At 37.8% G+C, this 20,374-nt stretch overlaps 1 protein-coding gene across 1 annotated transcript in view; it reads right to left on the bottom strand.

Annotated features, from left to right (window-relative positions):
• LGR5 (leucine rich repeat containing G protein-coupled receptor 5) overlaps positions 1-20,374 on the bottom strand; it is a 98,750-nt gene that overhangs the window by 54,458 nt on the left and 23,918 nt on the right. The gene's annotated exons all lie outside the window — the stretch shown is intronic.

The raw sequence follows: 20,374 nt of genomic DNA, 5'->3' as shown, positions 1-20,374 counted from the left end.
TTCCTTGTTTCCAAAGATTTTGGAATGTTTTATCATGCTCTATAAATCAGCTGGAACACTAAACAACCCTTTTAGTCTACATCATTTTAATAAACCGCTGTACTGTATTAAAATTTACTTGGAGTAGTAAAACTACTACGATTTTTGTTTTTGTAGCACCATAGCACATTTGGTTTACTAAAGTAGGCAGGCAAAAGTGTAGAGATATAACCTATCTGCATCATTCTTTACATTTCATGAATATGGAAATATTCTGCTTTTGCTGTACTACCCGCAGCATGGTCGTACTGATTTGCCTTGCCTTAGATTAGGCACATCAGGTGCCCCCAAAATCCAACTTACTTGACTCAAAGAAATGACATATTTTCAAATAATAAACATCCCCTTTTTAGAGTGCTCTTTTTTTGCAGGTTCTCAAATTGCCTTAAATAAGTGAAATGAACCATAAAACAAGGGTGTAATGTGATCCTGCTCTGTAGCACACTTCCTGGTGGGGTTCCACGGTAGTTCCTGGCACAGGAAAAAACCAGCCATATCAGCTCTGTGAGAGCTCATTCAAGGTATGTTTTAGACTAGATTTCATATAATACCTTTTTAATCTTAACATGCTTTTTCATTGTTTTCCATTGTCTTCCCCATGCCCCACAGTATCATTATAATTGCTTTGCATTAAGTATAAAAACTGTAAACAGGCTGCATAATAAAATTCTGTGTGGAAGATACGACTTACACAACTATATCAAAATTCCTGATAAAATAAAAATATCAGACCTGCATATTTTATGCCAACGTTATGTGATAATTTAAAACTCCCCACTATTTAAACATATATGTATTTGTAGCGGCGCTTATAGTTTCCAGCTACTTTGGGTAGTATTTAGATAACTTTATTTCTTGCAGCTGTTGAGAGCTTACAAGGTAAATAGGTTATCTGTACTTTGGTGGCTAGACCTCCTATTCCTGTTCCATCTAGTTCTTATTACTCACAGTCTGTTTCACATTACAGAATATATGCTTTTAGTCAGCATAGTTAATTTTGATGTTTGATCTTTTGCTGAAATTTAAAATGTATAATTTAAAAACATACTTCACGTAGAGATTTTGAAATAAAAGAAATGTGTTAATACTTTACAACAATTATCAAATCACTGTTGGGTAAGGTCTCTGCATTCACTTCAAAATCAAGGTATAATTTTAGAACTGTGTACTTATTAAATTCATTTTTTACTGTAATACTTTATCACCTAATTCTTTCATACCATTTAGCAGGTTATTACCCTTTCACTTTGATAAAGGCTCAAAGGATTTATTCTGGCAAAGGAACAAAAACATGGATTTATTTGGTAAAAGAAGAACTGATCAAGGTAGTGCATCATATACTACTGAATATTAAGATAAAGCCAGTATTTTAACAATATTATTTTGATAATGAGATTTTCAACACATGTCTTAATAGGTTTTTGTAAACATACCAAATCACATTTTAGACTTAAAAAGCCAGCCTTTGTGGAAGATGGGAGTGATTCATCTTCAGATGGACACATATTTAGGGCTTTCTACAAAACCAGCATTAACTAGTGCTCTGGCTGACCAGGGAAACCTGAAGCCTGTTCCTCTAGCATATTAATTTCTATTAGTAGTAGGCAGTACCTGTCTGCTCGTATCACCCACAGGACCCCATGATGACACCAGTCACAAGCAATCTAGAGACCAGACCCTAATATCTTAAGAGGACCAGAATAAGAGAATGTGGCTTTCATTACATGCTTTGATGCACAATGAGAAAATCAACAATACATGAACTTTTCTTAAAAACATCTTTAGACCCCAGAGGTGGACTATGAACAGTGAATGCCAATGTCCTAGTGTCCTTTTTGGACTCCACTCATGTGGTAAAGTATGTGCTCCACATCATGTGATGGAGGAGAACTTCTTCTTTTTCCCAGTCTACACTGCAGCAATTGCTAGCTCTTTTTAAACCTACCAGTTAAATAATCTCATTCTGTTAGATAGGTTCCTGTTTTTCCACATTATTCTTTTCTTGGAACATAAAGTACAAAGATGTTTTTGTGCAACAGAACTACTAAACATTACCTATGCATATTTCATCGAATCATAGAATTATATAGGTTGGAAAAGACCCTTAAGATCATCGAGTCCAACTGTTAACCCAGCACTACCAAGTCCACCAGTAAACCATGCCCCTAAATGCCACGCCTACACATCTTTTAAATATCTCCAGGGATGGTGGAGGTAACAGAAATTAATTCCAAATTTGCTCAATCACGTCTTTCCAAACTAGTTTTTAACACACTACTAACTGATACACAGGCCATTCCAGTCTATGTTGGTGATGTGTTATTGTTGTAGCTATAAGGGTTTAAGAATATAAGGGAGACTACTGTAGGGAGAGGTAAAATCTTTGAATAGGCTAGTTGATAGAGCTAGAGAAACTGAGAAACTTTGAGGTACAAAAATCAAACCCCTCTACTTCTTCCAACTGTAAAAGTTGGCTAAAGGCAACATTATTTCTCCCTAAAAACCTCACATCGCTTACAGTGGCAAAGCAGTAGTTCATCTGTGCTTACAGTTTTTAGATTCAGGATACTCTTTTGGGTCAGAATCACCACGGATGCATTGCATCCAATTTTTGTTCACTGAAGTAACTAAGGGACTTATGAGAGAAGTCCCATGACCCGGAGCTACTTCTGGGGGAACGTTCGGAGAAGCGAGACAAACAAAAAGTGTTAATGCAATGCAATCAGTCACTGGGTCTCATGTGAGCAATACTGCAATGTTTGGGCTGCTGAGCTGAAATTCCTCACAGTGCTCCAGACACAAATAAAGGAGGTTCTCAGCAAACCTGCCAGCCTTTGGACCATATTGCCAAGAAGACATAGCTAAGATGAGGTTTATGGCCATTAGCTAGATCAAGCACAGCTAACAGCCAGAAAGAGCTAGTTGGTAAATTGTAGGCTTACATACTATTACTATGAAAACCAGTAACAATTGTAATGGGTATGTCTTGTGTCCTGCATCTGCAATGGCTTTTTTCCAAAAAGTGTATCAAATGGGTTTTCTGATTTCTCCTTTCAGTGCTAGCCTGTCAAAATCAGCAATTTGCTCTCTCTAGAAAAGAGAAGGCGATGAAAGATGGCTTGAACATCAGGATTTGTAGTGTAATGCTGAAAAATATTAAAATCAAGGTACTAGATCTTTAACTATCCTCAGTGGAATGGTTCTGATTTTATATCAGATCCATTCCCCAGTTTCCTTTGTGTGCCTGTGCATGTATACTCAGAACCAAACCAGCTGAAACTGCAAACATTTCCTGTCAAACTTGGTGGACTCTTACAAGCTACAGTGATGAAAAACTTACAATTATTAGAATACTGAAAATTTTTAAATAAGTTATTGTAACAGAACTACTCCTATATCCCACCACCAAAACACATGCAAACCCCACTGATGTCAGTAGGAGCGGCATTGTAAGAGTATACTCTGAGTTTTAAAATGTTCCTAATGCAAACAGCTATAGCACCAGATCTACCTTCAGGAAAACTACCTGCACCATGAGCTGACGTACTGTATTGGAAAGGCAATAGGTTATTTTGAACAGTCAGATGAACACATCGGCTGTTCTCCCATCAGCATTCCTGCAGCCTGTTTCCAACTGCTGACTATAAAAGCAATGTACCAGCAAACGAAACTTTTATCTTTTCAAAAGATAAAAAGTTTTGCTTCAATTACTGCATTGGCAACATGGCTCACTATAATGATATCTTAATTATACTCTGTGCCAATCAATCACCACGCTGTGTCTCTGGTGACTTGCAAAAGGAATTGCATCTGTGATGAAATCTTTGAAGAACAGAAAATATTGCAAACTGCACCATGCATCTATCTGGGGTTTTTTTTTGTGACTATATGGGCAAATTCTGAGCATTTGCAAAACAGAGTCCAAATACAACAGGTCTTTTTTACCCTCAGTTTTGTTGTCCATGCATATACATGCTGAAAAAATATCCATTTACCATCTTAAAAGTGAGTTCACAATGAATTCCCAAAAGCCAGTAAAACAAGTTAAGTGAACTAGTTCTTAACATATAATAGATGAGTCTGGAGACCAAGTTACTAACCTGTTATTAGCTGTTATTACCAGAGATGTTTCAGTGACTATTCATCTTGGTAGATCAGTTTTCCCCATCATATTTATGTCTTTTAAAGGAGAACAAAAATCTGTCTTGGGATATATGCAAGGCTTCTATTGGCTTTCACCAACCTGTTAATCTACAACTAGGCTAAAATTCTATTATACTGAATGGTACAAACTTGTCTACCCATTGCAGGGCTAATACAATAATCCAATATTAAAGACAATGAATTTTGTAGCCTACCTTTTTTTTAACAGTTGCAGCCTGGTTGATTTTTAGAAAATGATTTAAGACTTATGATTAGGATTATTAATTATGTTTCCTCTAGGTCTGCCTTAGCCCAGCAAGGTGTATTAATGATTATTTTTATGGAAGCTTTGAAAGATAAAGCACTCACATAAAAATACTGACAATAGACTGAATTCATTCCCTGAGTTCCCACCAGCTGAGAACAGCTCCTAAACTAAGACAATTTCCTTAATCTATTTACAGCAAAATTTGACACTATCTTATATGTAGTAATATAAAATAATGAAAAGGGGTGAGAATTACTACTGCTCTTCCCTTACTATGCCTATCTTTTTAACACAGCACTCGTTACTACTGTTGGCAGAATACTTCACTAGCTCCACTGTACGATGGAAGAATATGCTAGCTATTAAATGCACGCCATCTACTAATGCAAATGCTTCACTTAGATATTAAAAATAACTTCATCTGCTACAGCTACTTAAAGCAGATAAATCTATTTGCCAACACTGTAGTAGTAGTAGTTCCTATTTCTTACAAATAAATTCTTATAGCATGTTTTCATTCAAGGGTCTCAATAAATAAATAGAATAGTAATTACCATCATTTTACAGAAGGGAAACTAAGACACCTAATGGTGAAGTGACATGCTCACAGTCGAACAGCAGGTTATACGCGACGGAGAAACCAAACACTGATGATTATTTGTCCAGTGCCCTTTTCATTAGATCACAGTGTCCACCCCATGGCATTTACACCAGTTTTCCAAATGGTGATGCATAAGCTGTCAATAGCCTCAGAAAACAATGACTATATTTTCATTTTAATGGTCCTAGATTACATTATCTTCCAAAATCAACATGAAAATTGGTAGTCGTGTATTTGCATGTTTAATACACCCATGCAGAGCAGCACAGGGCAGAGTATGAGCATGCATAAATAAGCATTGTAAGTGCTTCCTGACAATTAAATCATAGCATTTCTTCTCACAACTAGATTAAAACTTCATCTGTGAAGGACTCTGTAGTAAACTATGATTAAGATGTGAATTTCCACTACATGATTCACATTTGAAGCAGTACATCTTTGTATTTGGAAAATCTTCGGGGAAAAAAAGTGGTAGATTTGCAGGAAGAAGCAGTAAAGAAAGAGAGTTATAATAGACAATACACGGAGCAGGCAATCTCTCTATCTGGGTATTCACAGTAAATAACAAGTGGCAATAGCATGGATATTTCTGCCCTTCTGCACATTGATAGTGACAAATGCTAAAATTAAATATTTAAGAATTCATTATCCCATGTAATGTTATTTGTAATAGAAAATTATCACCAACTGATCCCATTCTCTACTTTCAAAAATTAACACAGAAGTGATGCAAGGCTAAAACAGGATTGCTTGTTACTCATTTTTTATAGGAAAATTCTGTTACTTGACATTGAAGTTCATTGTTTCCAGAGACCCAACGCCTTTGTATTAAAACACGCCCTGCAAAAAGCAAATGACTTTGTGTGGTTGCATGAGAATAGATCCTGCAGTGAGAGTATGTGCGCCTGTGCACCTCATAAAAGCTTTATGCCAGTAAATGGACAGTACGCTCACCATCCCCCTCGCACTGTCCTTCCCTTCCTTGGCACACCAGTGGTGTTCCAGCAGTGCATTTTGCTTACAGAAGATATAACCACTGCACTTGTAAATAGATATCTATGGGAAGGATCAGGCACCTTGAACTTAGGGAAGCCTCAGAGGGGATCCAGCAAGGTCAAGAGGGCTCTGTATACACCTCTCCTCTGCTGTTGCATATTGGCCCAAAACCCATTGGGTGAATATTAAAAATCAGATCCCAGAAAACCAGGCCGATAGGCCATGTTTGTATTCAAGACAAACTAACAAAGTGCTTTGGCCAAAATTCTGCACTCCCAACACCTGTCAGTGGATTCCTCTAATGTCCCAGCCAGCAAAATTTGGCTTATTAACTGCAGAAGCTCTGTAACACAGTTGCTTTAAACAGCATGCATTATTCCTGAACATAGTAGGCAATTCTGTCATATAAACAGCCTTCAAAGACTTACTTAAATCTAGACTGCAGAACATTTGTAAAGCAAACAGTACGTGCATGATTAATCTTTTCAGGAAACAATTTTGCCATTCAGTTTATCCAAGACTCCAGCAGAGGGAGCAGGGCAGAGCAAACAATTAGGGTCAAAAAGAAAGTAAAGATCAAAGATCAGATCAAACACACACAGTGCTGAATTAATCTGACAAGTACCTGACATTTCATTTTAGGTACAAAGATTCAGGCTCTCTGCTTTTTTTGTATATCAAATTCACGATGCTTCCTAGATGAAATTATCCATTTACTTTCAAAGCTGATTCATGGCTGTTCATTTGGCGCTGAAGACTCAGTTTGCTAAGCAATAATTACCAGGGTAAGTTACAAAAACATTCCAACATGTCAATCATTTACTGTACTTAACTCACATATTTTAAAGTTTAAATAACTAAAGGAATATTTTATAATAGAGAAGCCAGCAGAAGCAATTAAAAGACGACTGAATGGAATTCCTCTGCCTCCCATGCCCACAGGTTGTATTAGTATTATTTTACTTAGTGAGTTATTACTTGTTTCTGCTGCACTAATTCAAATAGATTATATGAGTACTGCATACAGGATTAATCTTGTTCAACTACTGAAACAATACACAACAGGAAAACATATCAGTTTTTATTGTAATTTATGAAGACAACTATGAGAATGTTTGTTCTGTTTTTCTTCATTACCTGTTTGTTTATCAGGTACTGCTTATCTTATTTTTGATGAAGAACAGTACAGTTAAATTGAGAAAAGATATTATTAGAAGTGACCAAGTCTGGGAGAAAAACCCCTTGATCTCTCTTAGTTTCAGAATATTTTCTGCAACTCTAGAAGTTGCTTATTTTTACGACTATTTGTTACAAAAATGACAAAAATCTAGGAAACCATTTTTTTTTTCTGAATGAATGGACACATTCATTCATTTTAGAAACTGGGGGTCCAATTTCCTTCTAATTCCAGGTCTATAATTTCATCCTTCTGAATTCAATGAAGCTGTTCCTAAATTATGGTTATTTATATGAGAGGAAAGTATCTACAAAAAGCACAGTACAGTTTGCTTATTAGTGTAGTACACCTTGACTACAGCAGAAACTAATTCAAAATATATCTGAGTGTAGACAAAGACTCAAAATACAAGCCTAAAGTCATAAAGTACAACTTTCCTAAATCAAGTATTATGCCACACAGCCAATTGGGCTGAATACCCAACTGCAAGTTATGCACAGCATAGATTATATGTTACACAAACCAATTTTAAAACTCATCTTCACCAAAATATCCAATGTTACTTCAGTGAGACTGCTGATGGTGGAAATGAATCAGGATTAGCCTGTTTTCATTTGTAACAGGATACACTGTACGTTATTTATTCTGCTGGTCTTAATTTGCCTTAACTCAATTCCACAGCATGGATTTGAAGAATTAAAAAGCAAATAGCTTTGAGAGCATCTGCTACAAACACATTCTAACAGTGATGGTGTAAGTCTGAGTATCGGGAAATCTGTGCACAACACACCTGCACTTAGTGCAGGAAATATATATCCTACATTGAACGGTGCAGAGGTCCCCAAGGTACAGATGAGCGAGCTGGGTCTAGGGCTGGAAGTTACATTACTATGTTAGGTGCCCTCAGAAAGGCTAATTATCCCAGGTACAGCAGGATGCTGCTATGACTGTACTAATTTCACAATGCAGGGTCTCTGCACAATACTACTTTGTGTGATGTGACATAGCAGCTGTCGTATGTATAAACTTGGTATTCCCAAACTGGCTCACTGCAAAATACACATACTCTGGATTGGGTGAAATTCTGGCTTGGTAAAGGAAATGGCAAGAATGTCATTCTGCAAAGACAAGAGTTAACCTCTTTGATCCCAACTGATCTTTTTATCTCAGAGGAGTTTTCGGTAAAATTCTGGTTAGCTTCTTCACTACTCCTATTCTTTAGGTTCCCATTTTCCTATGCATTGGTGCTGAATGATTGGACTTGTTTTACTACAGCACTGTCACTTCTGCTTTTATTATATTTACTTGTACCTTGTGTTGTTGAAGAGTAATTGAAGAGTTTCAGCAGAGAAAATGATGCTACGCTACATCACAACTACTAGAGTTCTACTCTGGATTACTAATTTGATCATTTTTGTGTTGTTGCTTAGCTGAAATAATTCTTTACAGAATCTTCTCTTTATTGCATGGACAACCCAACTGATGTCATATTACCAGCACACTCAGTTTCATCCAATGTTGCTACCAAACGAATTACTCCTGATCTCCCCCCCCACCCCAGCTGTTGAACCAAAGTTGGCAATTGATCTGGATTAAAACAAATACAGCAGGAAAGAAAAATGGTTTTAATCCAAATCAGTTCCCTGAGCTGGTTCATTGCATTGCTGTTTGTGCCACCGCAAGCTAAAGTATAGAGGAGAACCAAATAAGGAAGGTGAAGCAGAACTGTTTTTTTTCAGTTGGCAGTGTTGGCTTAGAGTAATGCAGGGTGATACTATACCTAGGATGTAAATATTATAAATCTTCAGATAGTTGTGGATTCTTTTAAATACGTATTTCTTCCCTTTATGTCTGACAGAGCTTCTTCGCTGAAATACAATAGGGCTGCCAGATCTGCCAGCTCCTGGCTGGCTGACAGCCTCTTCCAACACCTCCTACAGAGCTCAGAGGAATGACGGAGCTGTCAGATTTTTCACTGACAGATTGAACACCCAAACTTCTGCAACAGTAAGTGCCAGGAAATACGTATAGCTTGATTCTTACAAAGATAATGCACTTAAAAACACTGTATTTCTCCATCAGGTAGAATTTTTTTTGCTTAAGTGTTCAAAATTCACTGTCATCATGACATACTTTCACATGGGATGGTATAAAATAGTCTGAATATACATAAACACCAGGTCCTTAATCTTATACCGACATCATGTATACCCAGTCTCCACACATTTTGTTTGCTTGTAACTGAACAGCTGCCCTTCAGATAGGCAGAGTACTGAAATACCTGAGCTAGCTTTAAACAATTCAGGTCAAGGAGCAGGGTTGAGATGTGCTAACTTACCCTACCAAGGAGAAATCTCCCCTAGAGACTTTATGTGTTGGATTGGGCTGGCGTGTATTTTTCATGTGGTTATACCAGCACAATCTTCAGGGAAAAGGACTGTGCTCCTTCTAGTATAAAAGTGTCTTCTCTTTGGATAAATTATTTCCCTTTCCAATAACTTAAATTACTGGGGACAGAGCTGTACAATTAATATGTGGAGGCAAAATACTTCAGGACTATTTCTACTGAAATCAGCTGGGCTGTTCAGAGGATAAGCTAATATTTAGTATGAGTAGAGGCAGCATTTATTCTGATCCCGAATAAATGATCTCTGTTTCCTTCTTTTTATGCACAGTGTTTACATAATCCACTCTTTGGCAACTTCATTTTGAGGCCAGTGACCCACCACTTCTTGTGATTGTTACGATGGTCAACAGAAAATCTCTTCAGGGCAAGGAATTAACTGGTGCTGTTCAGTCAGATCCACTGCTGTGTCTCAGTTTCAGGTCTCAAATACCAGTTTTGGGTCTTCCTGGAGACAGTATTGAGCAATACTATAAAACATCAGTAGCCAAAACAAACCTTCGACAAATGTAAACTGTTGCTGCCAACTCTATTGCACTTGTGTGCATAGGTGAAATGTGTCCCCCCTGTACTGCACCTGTCTGCTCTGCTTTTTTTGTACACGAAATGAACTTTGCAAGATCTCTTTTCTTTAGCTATTCCAAATGCTATAAAAATGCTGGAAAGAATCAGTCGCCCTATTATTTACATGTCTTAAAACTTGTAACACAGCAAGTCAATGTCAGCACTAGAACAGTGCCTGGGGGTAAACACCTGGCTCCACTGAGGCTGGTAGCAAAACTCCCATTGACTCCCATGGGAGGAGGACGTCATCCCAGGCCTCTGAGTGCCTAATGCCAGGTTCTACCCAATAGGCAGTATTTCTCAGTTGTGGAAATCATGCAACAGCACATCGCTTTGCCTGGAGTAGTACTGCTGAATGTAGTACTGCTGGGTTCACTGGGAAGTTTTCTACATATTTTTTCCAGCCCTTTTATCATTTCTAAAATCTGCTGAGTTAAAGGCGGGATGCCTTTGGTGTGGGTCACTAAGGAGAGGAAAGTGTGACATTTTCTGCTGACGAAATCATCCTCATACCTTTTTTCAAGTAAGGAAGTTCAAAAATCTAAGGAAGTTGTTTATTTCAGATTCTTTTATTTCCATATTGTTCACCGTTAAAGCTTTTCTTTCTTTACTGTTTGCTTGTCATGCCTGCTCCCATTATTTGGGTACTTAACTTTTCATTCCTGGTGTTCTGCTTCCAAAGCGATGTGCTGATTCTGCTAATTTTTCCTTCCTCTCCCTCTTTTCCACAGTCTTTGCTCAATTTTTGTTTCACGTAAGGTTCAGCTTTCCAGTCAGCTCCATCAGGAAAACAGAAGGATTACTCAGAATAATCTGCATTGTGATGGTTCTTTCTGGGTGAAGATGAATCAACGTTTTGGAACTAGAAGGCTTAAACTCTCTGACACTTTGGGAGATCTCTTGAAGGCTTAATTTGCCTTGCAATGAACAAGTAGCACAGATGAATACAGCAATGCCCACCTCCTACATGACAGCAACTGCTGATGACCACTGGTCTCACCTTGCACAAGAGTGCACAAGAAAGTACCTGCCACATACTGCTATTGCTGCACTCCTCCACCAAATGGTGACAAAACAGATGCCAGCTTGAAAATGGAGCAGGTAGAAATGAAATATAGGACAGAAATAAAGTCAAGGCACTCACTAAGCAGAAGCAGGTCTTCTGCTGAGAGTTGTTATCCTATTTTCCACACTCTGCAAAACCCAGTCAGCCTTGCCTTCCCTTCATGAGAGGTTTGGAGTTGGTGGGATGCAGACTGGTGCTTCTCTTCACACCACACACAGGGTATAAAGAGACTACCTCAGCCCACAGGCTGGCTTTGTTCTCCCATCCCATGTGGGAAGTGGTGTGAAGATTAGAGGGGTGAAGGATGCTCCTCTCTGTCATAGTCTTGGTATGTGGATCTCAACTTTCACATACTTGCGGCAGACTGAAGAAGACAGCACCGCATGGTTCTACACGCATTAATACTGTTGCTATTAAAGGATCGCAAAGGGGGTTTTATGAGCATTCATTCTGACTGAAAAACACAAACCCGTCAGGAACTTCCTGAATAAAGCCCCAGTATATCCTTGCATGATCCACCAGAGATTCCAGAGAGATCCTTTCTCCAGAACTGTCCAGCAGGTTCTGCCACTTTTTCATTTGTGCAGTTTTATTAAGCTCTTCAGAATTTTCATCTTGAATCCTGCAGATTCAGCACAGCACAGGAAAAAACGAGGACTTCAAGCCATGCTGATCTTAAATTAAAACTCTTTTAACAAAAACATGATCATCTAAGGTGTCTTTTTTCCTAACCTAATCCTGTAATGGACAGTTTTTAATAAAGGCATGTGGTTTGAAAATGAGCTTTTAAATAACCAGAGAAAAGAAAGAACATAGAAACAGGTTTTAAGATGTCTGTGGAAAAAAGACAGGGCATTATTTTAAATAATTAAACTCAAAGCTCAGGTGATTTGTCTTGTCACATGTATAATGTATGAGGTTACTTTTCTTTAAAAGCCAGTGTTAAAGAAGGAAATGGTAGCATCGTTAACAAATGCTATAGGGCAGAGAGCCTTTTCTGGGCAATTTTTCAATTCAATAAAATTTTCAAACTTGTATTTCGCCATTTCCAGCTCCCATATTAAAAATCTATTAGCAGAAAGCCTATTGAAAAGCTGACCATGAACACAAGAGACTTTTCCTGGAAACACTTCTATTCAGTTCTCATGCCTGAACAAAAGCAGATTGGCACATTCAGTTATATACAAACGCCTTTGAAAGGGACCTCCCCCCCCTTTCCCATAGCCACGCGTTTCAGGGCTCTATATGCTGAAGGAAGCCAGTGAAAGGTTTGAAGGGGTGGGGAGACCAAGGGCTTCCATCGAGATCCTTCAAAGTCCTCGTCTTCTATAGTGGGAGGATTTCCCTCTAAATCCCTTTCAATAGCATATTGATGGCTTTGAAAGCTTAAATGGCATTTGTCAACCATCAGTAAATCTTGAAAACTGTTTCTGCAAATACCCAACTCTGAGTCTCAGCTTTTCCCATTAATCTGTACGTAAGGCCACTGAAGACTTTTTCAGAGCCTAGATAATGCCTGGATTAAAAGGTCCATTCAGAAGGGAAAACTTTAGCATTCACCTTGTGTACATAGCCATTTCACCAGTGGTATTCATGGGTTGTTATTTCAACTCTGCATTTGTCCTGCAAACAAGACATTTTGCCACAAAGACTTGGTAGAGACATTCTTCAGTGAATTACTGAAACCTAGCCCCACTATTTGTCATGGCTTGTTATTTTTATCAAGTGTAATCAGTTCAAATAGGAACTCTAGACTGACAACTTTACAATTACGTTACTATTTTAAGACTGGAAAGTATGTTTCTTCTAATTCAACAATGAAATTGATTAAAGCACAACCTGATTGCTTTATCTAATGAAAGTCTAAAATTTCCCTTAATCAAATGTCAGGAGACCTTTTGTTTGTTTTATATTAAAAGTAGAGACAAGAACTTTACAAATATCATTATCCAACATTTTTACTTTATGATATTTTATAAAAACTTTATACATTTACAAGGCTTAACAATTTATAATATGGTACATACAGCCTTGTGTTCGAATTTTAGGGCAATACTGTATTAATTCCACTTTCTCCAAATAAACCAAATGGACAGGCTTTAAACCCTCAGAGCCTCTGCCCTTGACACACACAAACTCTTTTTTTAGGCTGTTCCTAGATCCTAATAACGTTTGTGTTCTCTCCTTTCTAATTTTTTTCCTTTGCATTTTGCATCCAATAAGTTATACCAAAAACAAGGTATGAGCTATATGGAAGGGCACAAGGCATTTCATTATTATTATTATTATTGAAATAATCAGGTCAAAATGTTTATGCATCACAGAAAAGAAGAAAAACAGAACAAGAGACTCTGGAGACTCCAGGCACTGGAAAACACTGGAGACTCCAGGCAAATTTTGAGATGCCAGTGATGCAATGCTAGGCACATTTTTATATATATTTATATATATATATATAAAAAGACCCCTGTCAGATTTCCCCCAATCCAGATAGATCTCATTGTTTGAACAAATCAACCTTTTCACCATACTGGACAATTTACGGTGAATGTCAAGAACACCCAACCTGGGGATCAGTGAAGCTCACTGGACATCCCTCACAAGGATACACAAAGATTATCCTTCCCTCTAGTACTGTTGAAAGGGAGAAGCTTAGTCAAGGATTTATATCTGTGAAATGACATGTACTATGGCTGAAGGCCACACCTTGCACCTGCTTCTTTCATTTGCCTTATTGCCCACCTAGGTGGACATGTCCCACCCATTTTTTTGCTATCAGTGGAATAGACCTCATAATTTAAATGTGAAAACCCTCTGCAGCTTGGATATGGCATAATAGATGATCCACGCTCAGCCCAACTCACTGTAAAACTAATATGAAGCCTATCACACAAATTTAAACAGAAGGTTTTTTTCTACTCCAAACCTGTCCCCTCCCCCCACCCCAAGTTACTGTGTTAATAATACTGCAATTCTCTGTGTGTCTTGAAGATTTCTATGGGAACTATGCCATGGCTCTTGGCTGATTAAAAGTAAACTAGGCTAGATTTTTTTATCTGTGGGTCACTTCTTGAGATGACTTAGGGTATCCTGCCTGGCTTCCAACCAACACTCTCCATACAGTAGGGTATGCACTTCCTGTAGAGGCCATATCATATGAAGCCCATGGATACACCTCAGATAACCTGGAGTACCTTAAATGGCATAAGGCAGGTATGTGTGAGCATCTAAATGAAGCTCCAGCTGCACTAAAGAATGGAGACTCAATTTAGTTTCCTAAACATAGCATCTAGAGTCATTCGAAACATCCTCAGTTACCTGAGACATCCACATGGGCCTGGCAAATACAACATTATGACCTATGACAAGACCTGCTGCCTTTTGAAGGGACAACTGAAGGCCAGCTAAGGTCCTGAGGCAAATTGAGCGCACTAGACAGATACATATGCTTAGGCAATTGCACTGACCTCTCAGATTGGGATTCAGCTCCTATCACCCCTAAGTTAGCTGTCTGCATGTGAAACAGGCTTCTGGGCTCCTAGTGTAGTCAGTTAAATCTAGAAAGATTTATCCCATCTTCAGATTAAGTGACTTTTTTTGGTCAATGGTCTCCAACAACTAGGACTACACTGACTGTTAGAAGAGTGAGACACTGCTTACGGTAGACATCTGCATGTTAGATCAGCGTGTGAATCTGGAGCTGAATACGAGTTCAGTTGACTTCAGGAGCAACTAAATTACAAGATAAAATGTATGCACAATATTTATACTAGTGGTGGTGCAAGGAAATTAGATGAAGAAATCTGCTTCCTTGATTCCTTCTCTGCACCAATACAACTTAAGTTTTCTGACATCTGAAGCATACTATAATGCCTGGTTGCTTACTCAAGCTTTTCCTTTAATTAAAGGAACTAGTTTTCTTTATGTGGGAAAGTGAGAAGTTGTCTTTACTTTCGTCAGTGTATGTAAAGGCTTGTGGCTTGATTGTTGGGCTTTGTTTTATAAAAATAGGTAGGTCTTCCTAGAAATACAGAATACTTAGTAAGGATGATTTAATAAAAATTAGTAAAACCCTAACAAAAGTTAATGCAAATGAGGCTGTAACAACACTTAAAGACTTTTGAAATCTTTCTTCTCTGTAACTGAGGATGTATTTCATGGAAGTAGAGCTTAGGGAGCCCAGCTTCACATGAGTTTCTATCTTGTAGTCAGACTCCTCTAAGTTCAATGAGATGGAGCAGGTTTCTCTCCCATGCAGATTCTTAGGTGTCTCTAGATAAAAATCATCCTTTTTGGTAAGGTTGGTGCTCAGGTAAGGTCAGGCTCAGTGCTTTGCTGATGGTTTCCAGATGGCTCAGAACACTGGCAGAGCTCACACGTATCTTCCTAAAAAATTCTACGTAGATGTGACTTCAGATGTTTGTTGAATCCTTTGGGACTAGAAATAAGTGATATCACAAAAGTGTGAAGTATTCTTGTAAAACTATTTTTCTGCACCATTTTGAGAGTCGTATTACCACATTACCACATACCACCACCACATTACCACACGAATGTTATTTTAAAAACCCTTGGCCTTGTAACGTACAGAATGCTATGGAAGAAGGACAACTTCCATAATTAGAGTCAGTGTTTTCCTCCTGTAAGAGCCACAGGTCCTCTGATTTCCTTATGGTTTTCATTCTGAAAAACTCTTAAGGGTTTAGGAAACTAATTTCTGTGCAACTCGAAAAGAGGGACAAAAGCAATCCCCTGTCCTTCCTCAGGTTTGTGAATAACATCTGTAGCAATCTGCACTCTAGCTCACATCCTACAGAAAATGTGATGTAATTCAAAGGTCTGAGACAGAATTGCTATCTCTTCTCTTGGGAGTGCCAGGGGAGCAACTTCTGCCCACCCATACTCAAGAATGATGTGTATTGGCAGGGGATGGGGGGAGAATTTTCTGGGCTGAAGTAATTATGTGCTTGCTGGCTTTTCCCTCCTGCGCTTTTTGTACAGCAATATTCAATTATGCAATACTTTTCAAAGAACAACATAAAGAAAGAGTTAACTACTATTTAGGAGTTGAGGAGACTGTAGAGTGGAAGATTAACTAATTTTGCTGTGGCACTAAGCAATGCAATAAGGAAATGGAAGAAAATACAGATTTGAATCTCAGATCAATGCTTTATCTATGAGGTGCTGCTGCCTCCTTAAACAATACCAATAAATATTCCCTGGCTAACCACAACTCTCAGTGGTATTTCAATGAATGCTTCTACTTTTCTTTATAACTATTCCATCAATTTTTATTTTTGTGACCATGTTCTCACATTCAAACTAACATAGCTTTTGCAGCTGACATCACATGGGTTGGAATACAAATACTGCAGATGTTCACAATGCCAACATATTTTAGGACATAGAAAGACAAATCTGTTATCTACTTCAGTTAAGAGTGCTATCATACAGGAACATAGTTTTTACTCCCTAAATACTACTCAATGCATCTTGCTGGCAGGGGAAATTAATTTTCCAAACTCAGTCTTTAAAGGATATTATTTTTTTAATAGGAGCGTCTTTGAGATAGAACATATGCCCCTGTTTCTCTATCCACACCATAAAATGGTTTTCCCATTCATCACAAATAGCTGGTTTTTTCCTACAAAAGCTTTTATAGAGCCTGCCTCTGTATTTTAACTGTTCCTGACGCAGTGGATCCACAATCGCAATTATGGCTGTGGACTGCAATACAACCATAACACAAATGATAAATAGAGTCCTTATGCTTATCTGACTTTTTAAATATAACTTTCAAAATACAGAGAGGTAGGTGGACAGAATTATTAAGCAGGCTGGCTGTAACTGCCTGCTGAACTACTCAATTCATAGAAAAGATGGGGAAGTCTAGGGGAAGACATAATCCTTAACCTTCATTTAGTACAGCCTAAGGTTACATGATTCTTCTCTGCATTATTATTGTATAGCACAAAAGTATGTACAAACGTGAGGCCCTAATGCTTATGGAAGGTCTGTCTAGCCTCTGCGAGGAATAGATGTTTTAGGCCCCTAATGCCCCCCTGAAATACCTTTTATACCCTTGTAAGTCAAGTTTGTGAAAGTGAGACAGCTAAAAGCTGAACAATGAAGTCCAGTAATTTCTTCTAAGTCATGTGTGATGGACAATTTAGGGATCTGTTTGCTTATGATAATAGGCATGTTACTGACAGAGCACTAGGCTGCTGATTGGCAGCAGTCAAACACAAAAAATTACAGGAACACATATTCTTTGAAAGCTTCTTAGTCTAATACTAGTTAAGATGGCTAATAAATATTTCCAAAACAATCTTCATTTTAAAGACTGGGATTAAAAATGGGGGATTCTGCAGCCTGTGGACTTCAGTAAGATTATCTGAATGAGTACTGTTTGCCTGGGTAAAGATGGCAGTTCTGTGTCCTGGCATTTCATCATGTCTGCATATGAAAGGTTATAAGTGAAACTTAGCATCTTTCAAGGCATCTTGATTCATACTTAAATGGATTGGCCAAAGCCAAGGAGAAGAGGAGTAACAGCTCCCAGAAAATTTAGCTGAGGCATACTACAGCATAGTGCATGTGTCAGGCTAACAGTCACGGTTTGGGCCCACAGAACCACACAGTTGTTACCTAACAGAATCAGGAGATGGGGATATCCAGTAAATTTGGCTTTGGCTACGGCTGTGGCATTTTTGATTTCACTATGTGGCCTTAGAAACCCTCATCTTAAAGCCTTATGGTAGCAGCAGATCCAGACTTTAATTAACCACTGAATTATTCTAATGCGATTGTGGAGAAAGATACCAAACTGAAATCGAACAGCATCCTCAGAGAACGGCAGACATACTGTTTACATGGGATATGTTTTTTCCATAAAAGAGAACAGAACCTAAATAGACTAAAACTCATGTGAAATTAATCTTAAGAAATGTTTAGCTGCGTAGCATTATAGATCATGGTGTACAATGACATCCCAGCCCATAAAACCACCTTAATCAGGGCCTCTCTCCTATGGCACCATCCTATTTTCAACTAACAATGCTTTCAGATGAGCCGAAAAGGGGTACTTTGCTCCCACCATTACAATTTCTGCTCTTCTTTTCTTTACCCTTTTCAAAAACATGAAAGCATTGGATTGCTAATTACTTTTATCCAGCCTATAGGAAAATTAGTTTATCTTCCTGATCAAAGCAAATTAGGCAGATCATGGCTGATTAGAATGCAACAGTAAAATCTCCATACTTTCTATTCCACCCCCTTTTCTCTCAGAAACGGGGCCTGTGTCAAATATGTAGGTATTTCCCACGGCCAGTCTGGACTCCGTTTCCAACAGGCTCTGGGGCTGGGACAATGGTTCTTACACAGACACTGAAGTTCTTTAGTTCAGTCATTGTGCAAGGAAAGAACTGGTAACCCCTTAGCTAGCATTTGATGAAACATCTAGATTTACATATTTCCCTAATTGCATTTTTTGAATGTGAGTGAGATTTATCTGACCAGAGTTAAATGCCTCCTTTATTCTACTACCTAAAATACAAACCTATGCTGTCCAGGCAGAGTTGCATTTGGTTCTGATCCCAGCATTAAAATTTTGGATTTCACTATAGTGGGACAAAGCAATGTCTACCTTTACTTCTCAAAGCACAATCTAAAGAATGGCTTGGCTAGTTGCTTCCAAGGTGGCTGCTGCATTACATTGCAAAACTGAATACGATTACTCCTTCTAAGTAACTGCTTCAAGCAGCATTTTCTATCACTCTAGTATTTTACTATTCACTTTTTACCCTTCATAACTCATTTCCCGTCAATTTGTGTTCTATGGCTTTAATAGATGAAAGCCAAGCTATACTGCTACTTTATTTATAACCAATTACTATAAATTAACAGTAAATCTCACATTTAGCTCCATTTAAACATCACTATGCAGCTGCCCATTTGAAAATAAAATGGTTGCCTTCTTTCACTTCAGTGGGCACAATACAAAACACCCATTGAGCTTTTCCTTTATTGCAGCTGCCAATGCCCAGCCGACTTTTAACAAACCAACCAAGCGGAATAACAATGCAGCTGCAACATTTTATGGTATTTCTGTTCATTCTCTTTTGAGACTGAAGGTGTTAATTAGGAATCAAAGAATACAACCCTGCCAGCTTTCTTTCACAAACTATACACTGGCCACTGCAGTTTTCAGAAGAAAAATAAATCTAATAAAGGGACAAAAATGTTGTTTGTCACACCAGTAACGTGTATTTAAGACCCTTTGATCACAAGCTTTTTATGTAGTCTTGTCAGACAGGCTGAAAATATTTTTTCCTCTCTTTTCTCCTTTCTTTAGGCTTTTCTGAATACTGATTCTAGGGTTGTCTGGAAAGGTGAAAAACCTGATAGTAACTGGAATGCTTTACAGGTTAAAATGGCTTTGCTGAGCAAGCCAGCTTTAAATCAAATCAAATCAAATCAAATCATATCATAATTGTTCACTTTTCTGATTCAAGTGTAAGTTGTTTTGAAATACAAATGATCTGTTCCTGTTATGGAGGTTACTAATTCCGTGTATCATTTAATATTTCAAGCATTTAAATATATGCATGTATTTTAATATTAATACATCAATTGTTTTGTGGAATCTCATTTTAAACCATCAAAAATGACAGTTTACAGGATGTTGTAAAATATCCATTACATACATATTTTCACATGTACAATATAGATTTGATATTTTATTTACACTTATTAACTGTAATCGTATTAGAGTATCATATTCAAAGGTAGCAGCGTGAAGTCATTACCTTTAATCTTTAGTCAAAGTTAAAACCTTAAAATAGGTTTATAAAGTTAGCACAACTGAGAATTAGTCAAGCTTGCTAGCTTACCCAGCAAGAGCCTTCACTGTTAAATGCACAAATCATGCCAAAATCCATTAATCCTGCCAGGGAATGGCAGAAAGAAGCTCTGGTTGTTGATTTAATGATAATGAATTGAACAGGCTCTTAAGGCTACCTGCAGAGTTTTCTAAACTGTAAAACAAATAAAGTCAATTTTAAGAAACACTTTTTACAGAAGTATATGTAACAGTTTTCTTTGCTTTAAACACTATG

This window comes from Mycteria americana, chromosome 1 (assembly GCF_035582795.1).
Source record: "Mycteria americana isolate JAX WOST 10 ecotype Jacksonville Zoo and Gardens chromosome 1, USCA_MyAme_1.0, whole genome shotgun sequence".
In the NCBI taxonomy this organism is placed as follows: Eukaryota; Metazoa; Chordata; class Aves; order Ciconiiformes; family Ciconiidae; genus Mycteria; species Mycteria americana.
This window is presented reverse-complemented; position numbering and strand designations above follow the sequence as displayed.